Below are 15,910 nucleotides of genomic sequence, written 5' to 3'. Positions count from 1 at the left end.
ACGAGGAGAATCCATGGAGTGATTCTCAGGGCCAAACCACGAGACCGGCGAGCTCCAGAGAGCCGGTGAATCTGGGGGTCGAGGTTCCCTTGAGCGAGAGCGTGGGGTGACCACCTGGGCTGCCCAGCAACGCGTGCGGGGCCCTGAGGTTAGGGGTTGCCACCTCTGATTTACAAAAGAACAAACACCACACCTCCACCCAGAACATATCATGGACGGAGAAATACCGCGCGTGCAGTTTCCCCCGCGACTCCGATTAGCACGGTCGGCGACGTACGGCACGAAAGAAGTGCGTGCATACGAACGTGTAAATGCATTGTGTCGAGCGGTGTCATTGTGCTGTGGGGCAACATTGATGACGAACAATCCCGGGTGAAGCCAGGACAAGGTTCGCCAGCCTTCTGTGAGGTGGCCAGGACGAGGGCACGCGCCGCACGTGGCGGTAGGTGGCCAGCACCACGCCCGGCCGCCTTCGTCTCCCCAGTGACGATGATTTTTACACAACGCACCGGGTACTCATTTGAGGCTGAGTCGACCTAGGGAAGGCCCACGATACGATTTAAATAATCGTCACTGGTGTTGGTGGCTCTGAGCGGGAGTCGAACCTGGGTCGCCGGGTTCGCAGCGGTAGCGCCGCTAACCGCTACACTACCGCTCCCCACATCACGATTGTACACAACAACAACAACAAGAACCGTCATTCGCCCCTAAGTGGCGGTGGCGTCACCACGGCGCCTGTGCCAGGCTAGGTGCACGTTGAGGCCACGTGAAGTGTCGAACGCCCGCTGGCAGGCGGTCACGGTACAGACCCAGCAAGTGCCACGGGTCGACTGACTGAGATGAGTCGCTGATGCACCACCTGTGTGGCAAGTGCCCCAACAGTCTGTTACACACACTGATACAGCAGCAGCAGCGGCAGCAGCAGCAATCATCGTCACCCCCGAGTGGCAGACTGATGCCCCCCCAGGTCAAATGAGTCTCTTGAATTCTCTCGCACCCCGCTTACAACGCAGCAGAAACAGGACATACTTGAAACTTGCAGAAAAGCAATTCAGTACCCGGCAAAGTCGCGCTACGCATGGGAAATGTTGAGTGTCAGCCCCAATGAGCCGTCCATTAACTCCGCCAGCACGTGGCTTAATCCCAAATTTGCTCAAACATTCATATACATATGTAATTTCAGTCTAGCCTACATGCGCTGTGAGTGGACTATTGGCCACGTGAAGTAATTACAGGGGTATCAGTTGTGAGTGCGAAGGGACTGGTGGCCATGGGAGGTAATGACAGGGGAGTCAGCTGTGAGTGTGAAGGGACTGGTGACCACGTGAGATAATGACAGGGGTATCAGTTGTGAGTGTGAAGGGACCGGTGGTCACGGGAGGTAATGACAGGGGTATCAGTTGTGAGTGCGAAGGGACTGGTGGCCATGGGAGATAATGACAGGAGTATCAGCTGTGAGTGTGAAGGGACTGGTGGCTACGGGAGGTAATGACAGGGGTATCAGCTGTGAGTGTGAAGGGACTGGTGGCCACAGTAGGTAATGACAGGGGAATCAGCTGTGAGTGCGAAGGGATTGGTGGCCACGGGAAGTAATGACAGGGGAGTCAGCTCTGAGTGTGAAGGGACTGGTGGCTACAGGGAGGTAATGACAGGGGTATCAGTTGTGAGTGTGAAGGGACTGGTGGCCACGAGAGGTAATGACAGGGGTATCAGTTGTGAGTGTGAAGGGACTGGTGGCCACGGGAGGTAATGACAGGAGAATCAGCTGTGAGTGCGAAGGGACTGGTGGCTATAGGAATGATCGAGAAGGAAGTGTGGTCAGGCGACGGACGAGGATGGTGGAGTCTGCCGGTGGAGCGAGCGTCCAGAGTCGGCGAGAATGATCGATAAGGGGGGGCGTGGCCTCGTGTTGGTATACAAGGGGGAGATGCGTGGGAGACTCGGGGCTGTTACAGTGGGGTTCTCCGCCTGATGTCAAGTGAAGTGTTTTCAATAAAGTGCCATCTCAAGAGAAGTGTGTCAAGTCGTCATTACACATACAAGAAATTATTTAAAACAGGAATTGGAAGAAGGAACAAAAACCTCATTTGTGAAAATCTGTCTCGTGGAGCGGACCAGGGCGTAGCCCCAGCCGATACATCCGGCTGGCTTGCACAGACATCCCACAACTCAGCCAGAGACGATGTTTCATCATCATCATCATCACAGCTGTCAACCCACACGGTTTACCCCGTATTCTTGTACAGGGAAATTGAGTTTTCAGGTCCACACGGCGTACAGTCGTTTCTATACGGGCACAAACAAATGTCTTTGTGTTTCTCCCTTGTGATGGGACTTTGTGGGATGAACGTTGAGATTTATAAGGGGCACGGGGTGACCAATAATGAATACGGAGTAAACCGTATGGGCTGACAGCTATGTACGTTGCACCTCTTTCGCACCGTACGTAGGTGCACAGGAAATCATCTTCCATCCGCCCCCGACTGACAAACACTTTGTCAGGACCTTGGTGAAAAGCAGAGGAGTGTTCAGAGTAACCGAGGGCTCTGTCCGGGCAAGCGAGCGTAGCTAATCACAGATGAACGATTTCACCAGTTCTCATGGAATTCCAATAATGATTATTTCTTTAATCAGAGCTTTAAAATGGCAGGACACATCGGCGAACCTCAAGAAATTCACCAAATAGACAGCAATTAGGTAAAGGCATCAAGCCTGCATTCACCACACATTTATTATGATACCAAGATCATACACGCACACAAATATGCGTTGATAATGTACAGCACGTGGTCCGTGAAACTGATTGGCCCGCACCTGAGGAGCAATTCAAATGACGGTGCTTTAACTCACAAAGCACTCGCTCAAGCAATCGCCTCCAATATTTATTTGACCGATAAACTCTACCACGCTTTTACAGCTCACTCCGGCCTGCCCACCATGGGCTGCCCACCGTGGGCTGCCCACCCGGCCTGCCCATCCCGGGCCGCTCACCCCGGGCTACGAAGACCGTTCGGGGGCAAGCGCCTTTGGCGAGTAGCGGTGGGGCCTTTGAAGGCCGCCGGAACCGGCACACGATGAGCGAGCGGCCCCCCCCGCGGGCCCCCCCCCCGCGGGCCCCCCCCCCGTGGGCCCCCCCCCGTGGGCCCCCCCCCCAGTGGCGACGTTTACCAACACCTCGCACCGGTCACTCATTTGAGGCTGAGTCGACCTAAGGGGGGGCGGTTGGGGGGGGGCCCTCGGATCGGTTCAAGAATTCCTCAGCTGCGCCGCCTTGTCGGTCACCGCCGTTCGGGACAAAAAAACGTTTCGGGGCTTGGCCCTTTTCCAGTGCCTTTTGCTGCGCTCAGATTTGGAACCGCTCTCTGCGTCCGACCGCTGAGATTTCTCCCAATTTAGAAAGCAACTAAAACCCCCGTTTTTATTTCCTAAGATATGTTCAATAAACTACAAATGCTTTTTTTTTACACTTTCTGTACGGAACCGTGAAAGCCCCTTTTGCTGGCTCTGCCGCGCCTTTATAAACACTTACAACAACAAAATAAATATACAATTGTTCGCCGCAAATCTGCTGCCAACGCTTATCAACTTCCTCGCAGATGAACCACGGTCATGCTTCCTGAGCTACGCAAAGACAAAGATCCCCCGTGTAGCCTTCAACATGCTGTTGGGACAAGTGCCGCTAGCGTAGTAGCAGCGGGGGTGGCCAGCAACCAGGCCCCGGCCGCCTTTGTCTCCCCCACTGGCGATGTTTACGACACACCGCTACACCGGCTACTCATTTGAGGCCGAGTCGACCTAAGGGAGGGTCAGGCGACCGGTTCCTTCGTCTGCTGCCCGGCGGCAGGGGGCGATGTTTGCTGACCTTGCTGTGCGGTTCCCATTGCATGCGTTGTGTGACGATTCGATTTCATGCGTTGTGTGACGATTCGATTTCATGCGTTGTGTGACGATTCTATTGCATGCGTTGTGTGACGATTCGATTTCATGCGATGTGTAACGATTCGATTGCTTATTGGTCACCCCGTGCCTTTATAAATCTCAAAGTTCATCCCACAAAGTCCCATCACAAGGTCAGAAACACAAACAAATAGACACAAACATTGTTTTATGTTGCCAATAACACCGTTAAGACGAGGCTCAAAAGAAAGCTGTCTTTGGTGTGGACCAATCAGTTTCAAAGACAATGCTTAATTTATCTGTGTTTTTTGTTTGCATTTTGACCACAAGCATTGTGGTTAATGCAGACATGATTCCTTGTAAATTGGTTTCAGTTTGGTGTTTTAACATCTTATCACAGCTGTTTTGTTGCCAGATGAAAGGGGAAAACCCTATTATATTTTGGTACTGGCAAAGGAGGTCTCATGATATATATACAGTGTACAGTATATAAACCTGCCGTAAACCACGTGACCCCTGTGTGGGCCACCCCCACTCTGAACATCTCTCATCTATAGATCTCTCTCTCTCTATACCAGCTCAAGCCTCCCGTAAACCACGTGACCCCTTTGTGGGCCACCCCCACTCTGAACATCTCTCATCTATAGATGTCTCTCTCTCTAAACCAGATCAAGCCTCCCGTAAACCACGTGACCCCTGTGTGCGCCACCCCCACTCTGAACATCTCTCATCTATAGATGTCTCTCTCTCTAAACCAGCTCAAACCTCCCGTAAACCACGTGACCCCTGTGTGGGCCACCCTCACTCTGAACATCTCTCATCTATAGATCTCTCTCTCTGAACCAGCTCAAGCCTCCAGTAAACCACGTGACCCCTGTGTGGGCCACCCCCACTCTGAACATCTCTCATCTATAGATGTCTCTAAACCAGATCAAGCCTCCCGTAAACCACGTGACCCCTGTGTGCGCCACCCCCACTCTGAACATCTCTCATCTATAGATGTCTCTCTCTCTAAACCAGCTCAAACCTACCGTAAACCACGTGACCCCTGTGTGGACCACCCCCACTCTGAACATCTCTCATCTATAGATGTCTCTCTCTCTAAACCAGCTCAAGCCTCCCGTAAACCACGTGACCCCTGTGTGAGCCACCCCCCACTCTGAACATCTCTCATCTATAGATGTCTCTCTCTCTAAACCAGCTCAAACCTCCCGTAAACCACGTGACCCCTGTGTGGACCACCCCCACTCTGAACATCTCTCATTTATAGATGTCTCTCTCTCTAAACCAGCTCAAGCCTCCCGTAAACCACGTGACCCCTGTGTGAGCCACCCCCCACTCTGAACATCTCTCATCTATAGATGTCTCTCTCTCTCTAAACCAGCTCAAACCTCCCGTAAACCACGTGACCCCTGTGTGCGCCACCCCCACTCTGAACATCTCTCATCTATAGATGTCTCTCTCTCTCTAAACCAGCTCAAACCTCCCGTAAACCACGTGACCCCTGTGTGGGCCACCCCCCACTCTGAACATCTCTCATCTATAGATGTCTCTCTCTCTATAAACCAGATCAAGCCTCCTGTAAACCACGTGACCCCTGTGTGGGCCACCCTCACTCTGAACATCTCTCATCTATAGAAGTCTCTCTCTCTCTCTAAACCAGCTCAAGCCTCCCGTAAACCACGTGACCCCTGTGTGGGCCACCCCCACTCTGAACATCTCTCATCTATAGATGTCTCTCTCTGAACCAGCTCAAGCCTCCAGTAAACCACGTGACCCCTGTGTGGGCCACCCCCCACTCTGAACATCTCTCATCTATAGATCTCTCTCTCTATACCAGCTCAAGCCTCCCGTAAACCACGTGACCCCTGTGTGCGCCACACCCACTCTGAACATCTCTCATCTATAGATGTCTCTCTCTCTAAACCAGATCAAGCCTCCCGTAAACCACGTGACCCCTGTGTGGGCCACCCTCACTCTGAACATCTCTCATCTATAGATCTCTCTCTCTCTGAACCAGCTCAAGCCTCCAGTAAACCACGTGACCCCTGTGTGGGCCACCCCCACTCTGAACATCTCTCATCTATAGATGTCTCTAAACCAGATCAAGCCTCCCGTAAACCACGTGACTCCTGTGTGGGCCACCCCCACTCTGAACATCTCTCATCTATAGATGTCTCTCTCTGAACCAGCTCAAGCCTCCCGTAAACCACGTGACCCCTGTGTGGGCCACCCCCCACTCTGAACATCTCTCATCTATAGATGTCTCTCTCTCTAAACCAGCTCAAGCCTCCCGTAAACCACGTGACCCCTTTGTGGGCCACCCCCACTCTGAACATCTCTCATCTATAGATGTCTCTCTCTCTATACCAGCTCAAGCCTCCCGTAAACCACGTGACCCCTGTGTGCGCCACCCCCACTCTGAACATCTCTCATCTATAGATGTCTCTCTCTCTAAACCAGCTCAAACCTACCGTAAACCACGTGACCCCTGTGTGGACCACCCCCACTCTGAACATCTCTCATCTATAGATGTCTCTCTCTCTAAACCAGCTCAAGCCTCCCGTAAACCACGTGACCCCTGTGTGAGCCACCCCCCACTCTGAACATCTCTCATCTATAGATGTCTCTCTCTAAACCAGCTCAAACCTCCCGTAAACCACGTGACCCCTGTGTGGGCCACCCCCCACTCTGAACATATCTCATCTATAGATGTCTCTCTCTCTCTCTCTAAACCAGATCAAGCCTCCCGTAAACCACGTGACCCCTGTGTGGGCCACCCTCACTCTGAACATCTCTCATCTATAGAAGTCTCTCTCTCTCTAAACCAGCTCAAGCCTCCCGTAAACCACGTGACCCCTGTGTGGGCCACCCCCACTCTGAACATCTCTCATCTATAGATGTCTCTCTCTCTCTCTCTAAGCTCAAGCCTCCCGTAAACCACGTGATTCATGTGTCCCCCCCCCCCCCCCCAACTCTGAATCCCTCCCCCTCTCCCCAACCGCCGCCCGCTGTGAAAACCGACGACGCTCCTCCGTGCCAGCTCCCTTCTGCCCCTTCTCGTACGTATGCGTGTCTCTGCACGTTGGACTTCTCGCGTGTAGCACACCGTGCTCATCAGAGGTTCGTGCGTGTGGGTTTTTTTTCCCAGCGCAGTGCACAAACCGCTGCGCAAAACCGCCACCGCCTGCCATATTTAGCATATCGTTCGATTGACGTTACACCTTGCATAATTCCCCCCGCGAAACGAGGTATTGTGGAGTGATAAGATTAGCTCCGACCAAACCACAGACGCGATACGGATTACACAATTGCAGTCTCGCCATGAGAAATGTGTGTGGGGAGGAGGCCTTCATCCAACAGTGGATAGACCGTGGCCAATTATGAACACAATGAACATAACATCCATATCGCTTTTTTGTTACCTAAATACGCAATTTAACTTTTAATCATCAAGATTAAAACGCCAGGGTGGCCCAGCGATGACAGGACAGACACGTGGTTAAATAAACCCATCCGTGCAGACCTTTTGAGCGTCATCCACTTTGTACGCTGGGTTTTCTCCGGCACCATTTGCATCCCAAGTGAAGCAACAAGACACTCGCGGTGCCTCGGAGATGTTAACTCCCTCACCTGGTCTACAGGAGGTCGTGGGTTTGATCCCGACCCTGACGATGCCTGCTGCTGTATATTTGAAGTTTTCGTGTCTCTCTCTCTCCGTGGTGAGATGTTAACTCCCTCACCTGGTCTACAGGAGGTCGTGGGTTTGATCCCGACCCTGATGCCTGCTGTATATTTGGAGTTTGCGTGTCTCTCTCTCTCTGTGGTGAGATGTTAACTCCCTCACCTGGTCTACAGGAGGTCGTGGGTTTGATCCCGACCCTGACGATGCCTGCTGTATATTTGGAGTTTTCGTGTCTCTCTCTCCCTGGGTCGTGTGGATTTTTATCCGGGTCCTCCGGTTTTTCCCTCCACATTTAGAATAAACATCACGCGTTTAGAGTATTCGGCTGCTATACATTTCCACATGACAAGCCACTTTATTGAGATATCATTTGTGGCCAGGTCGCTTCTAAAAAAGAGCTCTATAACTTTCGTGCGCATTACCTGGTGAAAAAAAATATAGTTTTTAGCATTGAATTTAAATATTGAAGGCGCCAAACATCCCAAGGCAGGACCCTCGTGAATTCGAATCTTGAGACTCAGTCGTGAGACTTTCCAGGAAAATAACTTTTCCGTGAATACAATGTACGGATGTTCAACTTCTTTCGCACCGTACTAACCAACCGTGCTAATCGGAGGTGCGTGCGTGCGTGTTTGTCTTTGCGTGTGCTTGTGTGTGCGTGCGTGTGCGTGCGTCCGTACGTGTGCGTATGTGTGTGTGCGTGCGTGTGTCTGTACGTGTGTGTGCGTGCGTGCACTCGTGCGCGTGTGCATGTTTGTCTGTGTGTGTGTGTGTGCTTGCGTGTGTCTGTGCAGGTGTGCAGGTGTGCGTGTGTGCGTGTGTGCGTGCGTGATCGCGAGCGCAAGAACATTATCCGACGACGCGTTGGGGGGGGGCACCGTGCCCCCCCCTTTTCTCTCCAGCGTCGCTCACACCCGGGACCTGCAAAAACAAAAGCAAGGAACAAAAATCGTGCCTTTGCGTGGATTCTTGTGCAGTTTCGTCTGCGGATCTCCACGGCACGAGCCCACAACAATTTCGACGGACTAAGGCACTGCGTGCCGATTATTCACCGTCGTGAAGGCGCTTGCATGATTGACGCTCACGGCGAATATCTGGACTGATCCTGGGCTGTCCCCTAGGTTTATTCAGCCTTAAATTAGTACTTGGTACCATCCTTGTCAACCCGTACGGTTTACCGTGTATTCTTGTACAGGGAAATTTAGTTTTCAGGTCCATATGGCGTTCAGCCGCTTCAATACGGGAACAAAAACATGTTTCTTTGTTTGTGTTTCTCCGTTGTGATGGGACTTTGTGGGATGGACGTTGAGATGTATAAGCGGCACGGGGTGACCAATACGGTCTGACTTGGTCTGTGATGAGGTCGACCACTGAGAAAGGGTTGACAGGTTTATAGTACGGCAGGCAAACATCACCCCGAGGCGGGGTGCTGGCCGCCGTGACTTGCCCCAACAACCTCTAAAGGCTACACGGAGGTGGGGATCTTTGTCTTTGTGCGGGTACCTGACTGGCGTGGGATGAATGGAGACGTGGAGTCACTCCCACGCGCTACACAACGATTGCTCCTGGATGCTTCCAAGCTGCGCAGCTCCCTGGCGCAAAAACAAAATAAAGGAAATTCATCGTTCGATAATTTCGTGAAAAATAAAAAAACGACTTCTAAAGCTGCCGAATTCATGGAAGGTTCAACCTGGACACGGTCAGCTGGCAGCCCCTCCCTCTGCCTCGCATAGCCACGCCCACTCAACTACTAGCTCCGCCCACCACTCAGGTAGCCCCGTCCACCGCGCAGGTAGCCCTCCCTCCGCCATTACTCGGGTAGCCCCGCCAACTACGCACGTCGCCCCCGCCCACCACTCAAGTAACCCCGCCCACTAGTCACGTAGCCCCCGCCCACCACTCAGGTAGCCCCGCCCACCGCTCACGTAACCCCGCCCACCAATCAGGTAGCACCGCCCACTACTCGTGTAACCCCACCCACCAATCAGGTAGCACCGCCCACTACTCGTGTAACCCCGCCCACGACTCAGATTTCCTTGTCCATGTCGTGGGTTGAGCATCAGACCAGAGCCGGCGGTCATTCTCCTCCTTGTAACTTTTTTTTATCGCTACGAGCAATGGTTACCGCTCCCGTGAACATCCCCCATCGATTCCTCCGCCCGTCGTCGCGTTGAGGAAGTCGGTCAAGCAGACCACCCGCTGTGTCTCGTGGCATTTGTGCAAAACGTTCCAATCGTATGGCGTGGTTGTCCTGAGTGAGCGGAGTGATCCGGCGAGTGATGAAGTTTATTGGGTGTTCCACCCCAGGTGTTGACTTATTCGTAATAATAATAATCAACTTACAGTGGTACCCCGGAGATCGAACTTAATTCGTTCCAGAAGGCCATTCGAACACCGATTTGTTCGAACACCGAATTAATTTTCCCCATAAGAATGAATGTAAATGACATTAATTGGTTGCAGACACAAGAAATCTCTCATTTTTAAAGCATTTTTACACGAAGTTTACAGTAATTACATGCATAAAATCTTGCAAAAAACAAACACAATAAATAAATGTAATAAATGAATAAATATATGGAATAAATGAAATAAATGAACATTGAACTTCACTACCACTAACCTTCTTAGGAGACATTGTGTATGGATAAACACCCAAAAACACTAAAATTAAGGAAATTAACGAAAAAGTTCAGGAACGATGTTTTGCGGGTAACTGCACTGTGTGAGAGCTACGCGTTAGCTGTGCCTCTCATACGGTAAAACCTTTGTCTGGGCAAGCGTCGTGCACCCTGGGCCATCAGCGTCTCAGCCGTGTACAGGTTCTTTCAAGTCGCGATTGCCCGTTCGACCTCCGAATTTCGTTCGGTTTCCGGGGACAAATAATGTTCGGGAATATCGTTTGAACACCGATCTGTTCGAGTTGTGGTGCGTTAGATCTCCGAGCTTCTACTGTATTTGACTTGTCCAAGAGGACAACAACACTCTCTCCCCGTGCAGACGGAAGCAGATGGAGATTAGTCCACTTGCTGGACCGCCATCTCCTGGCAGAGCCAGGGTGAGGCCTCCTCCTCAACACCCATCTGTTGGTGACCCACCAACCCTCCCTGCCGCTGCCTCCGCAGCATTTGGATTGCCACCACTGCCGCCGGGTCGAAAGATAAACTCGACTATAAACTATTTGTTATTTTTACCAGATAAGGTCCACTGAGCTATATAGGAAGCGACCTGGCCACAAATGATGGCTCAACAAAGTGGCTCATCATCATCATCATCACGTGGGCATTTATCGCAGCCAAATACTCTGAACGCACTGTGATGTTGAGAGACACGCAAACTCCAAATATACAGCAGGTGGCAGGGTCGGGATCGAACCCACAACCTCCTGCCCACCAGGCGAGGGAGTTAACATCTCACCACCGTGAAGATGATGATGAGAGAGAGGCACAAACTCCAAAATACAGCAGTAGGCGTCAGGGTCAGGATTGAACCCGCGACCTCCTGTATACCAGGCGAGGCCGTTAACATCTGGAAACCGTGATAATGATAGAGACACGCAAACTCCAAATTTACAGCAGGTGTCAGGGCCCAGAACGAACCCACGACCTCCTGCACACCAGGCGAGGGAGTTAACATCTCCTAGCCACCGTGGCGGCAGGATTCCAGCCTTCGTCCGAACGTGTCGTTTGTGAAGCTGCATTGGGGACAAATCTTCGGAGTTTAAAGGCGAGGGTTTCGGCACGGACAAGGAACTATAAAAAGTCTTCCAGCGATGCCTCGCCGCGACACGACGAAGCCCCCTTTGCCGGCGGCGAACGCCTCGGGTGCCCCACGGAAGCGCGTCACCTTCATTGCCGAAGCAGAGCCACCTCCTCCAGAAGGTGACGGAGACGAGGACGAAGAGGAGGGCGAAGCAGCAGATCGCCACGAACGTGGCGATGCCGGCCCTGCAGGAGCCAGTCCTCCAGCAGCTGGCACCGTCTTTGCGGGCACAGCACCAGACGATACAACAACACAAGAGACACAGAAAGACAAAGATTCCCCCGTACAGCCCAAACTGTTGTTAGCGGAGTAGACGCGTCTGTGAAGGCTGGCACGGCACGCGAAGGGGGCGAGTGGCCTTTGTGTCCCCGGTGGCGATGTTTACGACACACCGCACCGGGTACTCGTTTTAAGACCGAGTCGACCTAGGGGAGGCCCAGGACCGGTTCAGATAATCGTCACCGGTTGTTGGCCGTGAGCGGTGAATCGAACTCGGGTAGCCGGGGTTCGGAGCGCAGAGTAGCGTTAACCGCTGCAGTACCACTCCCCACAAGTATCATCATCAGCAGCAGCAGCAGCATGATACCCACCATCAGCTGGAGCTGGTTTGTAAGAGGAGTTCCGTGTGGGATGCGACGAGGGCACGTGAGCTGCTTTGGGACCCTCTGAAGGAAGGTCCGCTCGGACTTTGAATCCATCAGCAGAGCCTTCATCGGAGTCCACCTCGTCCAACTTCTCCTCCTCAACTTCGTTGTCATCGTCTTCGTTGTCCTTGTCGAAATCTGGGGGTGGTGCCATCGCCGAGTGGTGAGGCGTGTTTTGCCGAGAGTTTGTGGTTGGTATAAATCGTGCGGCCGCCCCGGTACCAGTGTTGCTGCGGGTGTACGAACCGACACGTAGGTATACAATAAAATAAAAATAAATCACGACGTTTCGACTGCAACACGTGACTTTACCGAAAGAACCAGAGAGTATGGATTCCTGTAGTCACGAAAGCTTCAAATCTACACGCGTGTGCATACGAGCCGACACGCGTGTGCGTACGAATCGACATGCGTGTGCGTACAGACCTGTATATTTGGAGGTTGCATGTTGTCCCCCGTTGCCGTGTGGATTTTTCTCTCCACAATTAGAATCAACGTCACGTGTTTAGAGTGTGTGGCTGCTATACATTTTCACGTGATGAGCCACTTAATTGGGCTATCGTTTGTGGGCAGGTCGCTCCTGAAAAAGAGCTATCGCACCGTACGTAGCCAACCTCGCTAAAAGGAGGTGCAGGCGAAGGGCAACAATCTAAACACAAAAAGCAGTTCTAAAAGAATGAGTTTGTCAATCTAGACGATGATGATGATGATGATTTTAAAATGCGAAGCTCCCATTGTCTTCCTAATATCGGAAGGAAGAGCGTTCCAGACGGCCGCAGAAGCAGCGCCTCTGCGCCCGTAGCCCTGCAACCGAGAAACGAGGCCAAACATAGCGACGCCGCGCCATCTCAGCGAGTCAAATGTCCGCGCGATTCGGCGAAGCGACCGCGAAAAGCGATTACCGTCGAGCTCGCGGCGATGGGCCATCGACGCCGGCGAAGAGGGCCGACCGGGCCCGCGGTCGTCCGTGTGAGCTGCAGTGGTATTTGTCAAAGTGGCCTCCATCCAACCCGCCGGGGGAGATTCCGTGCCTGGAAAAAAAAACATTTAAATCGGCGAAGATTTTGGTTTTTCTTTTCACGGAAGAGGCCTTCGTCCCCACTTTGGGATCGCAAAGGGGCCCCGTGGTTCTCTTATTTATTTTCACGCTCATCCGGTGACATTCGTGGCCTCAGAATCTATTTCCGGTTGGCCACGTAAAACAAGCTCAACGTACGTACGTACGCTTCGGTTAACGGTCCATTGCGTCGGTGAGGGCGATTCAGTCCATCGACTCTCCCGCCCTTGGGGAGGCGGCGGGAGCATAGCGTGCGGCGGCAACCTGCGTTTGAAGCCTTAGCCCTGAGTGGTCGGGTCGGCCGCGGCCGTTGTGAACCCTCTGAGACGGGCCTCGGAGTGGCAACTCAGAGGCCACTGACAAAGGGGAACACCTGAAACCAGATGGTGGAGGTGGTGGCGCATGGCGCTGGTGATGAGACCGTAAATTTGGCCGTGACCTGTGTGAGAAGGCGAAGGGGCCTGGTGGCTTCACGCCTGAGCAAGCGGTTTGCGTCACAAGGGCCGTAACGACCAATCGCAGCTTCACGCACGTGCCACGTGAAGGTGGTGGCGATGGCACGAACACCATTCCCTTAGCCAGCCCTCCCCCTTCACGTGCACAGAAACTCACCCGGCACCTCGTGCGGCAGAAGCAGCAGCAGCAGCAGGGCGAGGGCGCACATCGCCAGAACCTTCGACGCGTCGACCGGCAGTGTCTGGACCTGCACGTGACGAGGCGGGGTGAGGTCACAGAGACTGCTGCGTTCACCCAGCGCCTGCAAGATCATCCAGGGACTGCAAGATCATCCAGGGACTAGCCCGTGCCAACCTCTCCTCTCTCATCTCACTCCACTCCCCTCCACGCACTCTGCTGCCTCTCCCCTCTCATCTCACTCCACTCCCCTCCACGCACTCTCCTGCCTCTCCCCTCTCATCTCACTCCACTCCCCTCCACGCACTCTCCTGCCTCTCCCCTCTCATCTCACTCCACTCCCCTCCACGCACTCTGCTGCCTCTCCCCTCTCATCTCACTCTACTCCCCTCCACGCACTCTGCTGCCTCTCCCCTCTCGTCTCACTCTACTCCCCTCCACGCTCTCTCCTGCCTCTCCCCTCTCATCTCACTCTACTCCCCTCCACGCACTCCCCCGCCTCTCCCCTCTCGTCTCACTCTACTCCCCTCCACGCACTTTACTGCCTCTCCTCTCTCATCTCACTCCACTCCACGCACTCTGCTGCCTCTCCCCTCTCAACTCACTCTACTCCCCTCCACGCACTCCCCCGCCTCTCCCCTCTCGTCTTACTCTACTCCCCTCCACGCACTCTGCTGCCTCTCCCCTCTCATCTCACTCTACTCCCCTCCACGCACTTTACTGCCTCTCATCTCACTCCACTCCACGCACTTTACTGCCTCTCCCCTCTCATCTCACTCCACTCCCCTCCACGCACTCTCGTGTTTGAGAACGGAGCACTTTCCATCACCCGCTCACCGACACTCGGCTGGTGTTCGCCGCCTTACCAACCACACACGCCACGCTGCACCACCTTCACCACCTTCACCATCACCACCATCATCACCATCACCACCGCGAGCCGTGGGTGACACACTGCTGGACTATGAAGGCCAAGTCACATCCGTGCACGGGAACAATAAATATTTCCATTCCTCCAAATGCCACCGACACAACAACAACAGCAGCAGCCGCCATTCGCCACTAAGTAATTGTGACGTCGACGACTGCACTAGTGCCAGGCTAGGTGCACTCTTGACGCCACGTGAAGTGTCGAAGGCTCGCTGGCACGGGACAGACCCAGGTGCCATGGGTTGACTGACAGATAACCGGTAGATATAAAGAAAACAATCCCCCGTATAGCCTCAATATCCTGTTGGGACAAGTGCTGATGGCGAGTAGCACCTATGAAGGCCGGCACGGCACGCGAAGAGGGTGGAAGGCTAGCGTCAAACCCGGCCGCCTTTGTCTCCCCAGCGGCGATGTTTACACACCGCTACACCACCAGGTACTCATTTGAGGGTGAGTTGACCTGGCATATCTATATATTTACAGTACACACACATACATTCAACTCACACTTAGGTGCATGCTCTTCGTTAATATTCACCGTTATTGTAGGACTAGCTATGCACGTGTAATCGAGTCCTTTCGCCAATCTACTGCTAGATGAAGGTCTCCCGACGCCGCCGGTGTTTTTGTGGGGGTAATCCGACCATACTTGAACCATGCACTGAATGCTGGCGGCATTCATGAGCACGTAATAATAATGAGTTAATTTGTATTAAAAACCCGTTAGTGTCCTGACTTTTGGGCCACCCTGTATAACAACCCACCCTGTATAACATCCCCTATGTGTCCTGACTTTTGGCCCACCCTGTATAACATCCCCTGTGTCCTGACTTTTGGGCCACCCTGTATAACATCCTGTGTCCTGACTTTTGCGCCACCCTGTATAACAACCCACCCTGTATAACATCCCCTATGTGTCCTGACTTTTAGGCCACCCTGTATAACAACAACCCACCCTGTATAACATCCCCTATGTGTCCTGACTTTTGGGCCACCCTGTATAACAACAACAACCCACCCTGTATAACATCCCGTATGTGTCCTGACTTTTGGGCCACCCTGTATCACACGACCTGTCATGCACGCTGCCGGTCACCCGTCCAAAGCACGATCCAGCCCCCCCCCCCAAAGAATTAACCCTGCCGAGCCTTCCTGATCTGAGACGTGAGACGCACCCCCGAAACCGATTTCGTTGACCGGCAAAACATCAGCGACGACGCATCCCTTGTCAAGCTGCGGACGACACGCTACGTACGCTGCTGGGTCACTCCCCGGCGTTGTACCGACTGCGGCGCAGCTTCT

The sequence above is a fragment of the Petromyzon marinus genome, chromosome 61 (genome assembly GCF_048934315.1).
Source record: "Petromyzon marinus isolate PM22_M1 ecotype Great Lakes invasive population chromosome 61, UKy_Petmar_22M1.pri1.0, whole genome shotgun sequence".
NCBI lineage: Eukaryota > Metazoa > Chordata > Hyperoartia > Petromyzontiformes > Petromyzontidae > Petromyzon > Petromyzon marinus.
The sequence above is the reverse complement of the archived record's forward strand: the minus strand, read 5'-3'. Positions refer to the sequence as shown.